A 1382-nucleotide genomic window follows, 5' to 3' on the forward strand; every position below is an offset into this window, starting at 1 on the left:
TAACTCCAGTCCCAGGCACTTCCTCTGGCCTCCTCCAGTACAGCATGCACACAGTGTGCCATCAACACATGAAGGCAAAACACCCATACATACTACAATTTTTTTCTTGTCAAATAAGGAGTAGGACAAGGGTCCAAAGGATTAAATAGGAACTAGCTGTACTGATTATAACACTGTGGCATAATGGATTTCAAAAGCAACTTAAGGAAGAGGGCTTTATTTTGGCTCTTGGTTCAGAGATTACAGTCTATCGTAGAAGGTGGGGCATGACCAGGTTATCAGCTTCTGTGGCAATGGGAATATAGGGCTCTATGGATCAGGAAACAGCTGAGGCCAACAGTAGATGTGACCTGTAACCTCTGAGGTTGCACCAGGCCTCCTGGTGAGAAGGTTCCTGGACCTAACAGAACAGCACCACCAGCTGGGGATCACATGTTCAAGCAGGAGTGTACGGGGGACATTTCACACTCAAAATCATAAATGCAGCCAATGAGAAGACATTGAACGTTAAGTTATAATTTGTCTTACGATTTTAATTTAGCACAGTTTAGCTTGTTTGTTTAGAGACACTCTCATTTTGTCACCCTGGCTGTACTGGAACCAACTTTGTAAACCAGGACTCAGATATCTCTGCCTGCCTTTGCTGGGATTAAAGGCATGTACCACCGTGCGTAGTATATGGGAATCTGAGAAAACCTACTGATTCATTATAAAAAATATAGGCTCATGTTCACAATTACTTTAGGAATCTTTGACACTTTGATAGTTCATCACACCTGATATAAAATTAAAGCAGAAGCACTCTCTTCAACAATTCACTATTCTAATAAACTCTAACATTAATTTTAGTTAATATGCTAAACACATTAAAAAATTACAAAAACCACCTTTCAGTTGAGTAACAAGAACATTTTAAGAACCAACAAAAGAAATAAATACAAATAACAAAGAGGGTCTGGCAGGCATGGCGGTTCATTCATTTGATCCCAGCACTCCAGAGGTGGAGGCAAGTGGATCTCTGTGAGGCCAGCCTGGTCTACATAATGAGTTCAAGGTCAGCTAAGGGTATATATAGAGGTCCTGTGTCAAAAAGACAGGAGGCAGGGTTCCTGAAAGCTGGCTTGGTGGTTAAGAGTACTTACTGCTCTTGCAGAAGACCTGAGTTCAGTTCCCAGCATCCACATGGACACTTACAACCACCTAAAACTTATTTCATGGCATCTGACATTCTCTTTGACCTTCTTGGACCCCTGCACACATGTGGTAAACTAAGTTTCTCTCAATAATAATTGTAATAATAATGATAATAATAATAATAATGATAAAAGCTATCAGGTCTACCAGGAATATAGTGAGATTCTGTTTCATAAAACAAAACCAGA

This window comes from Rattus norvegicus, chromosome 15 (genome assembly GCF_036323735.1).
Source record: "Rattus norvegicus strain BN/NHsdMcwi chromosome 15, GRCr8, whole genome shotgun sequence".
In the NCBI taxonomy this organism is placed as follows: Eukaryota; Metazoa; Chordata; class Mammalia; order Rodentia; family Muridae; genus Rattus; species Rattus norvegicus.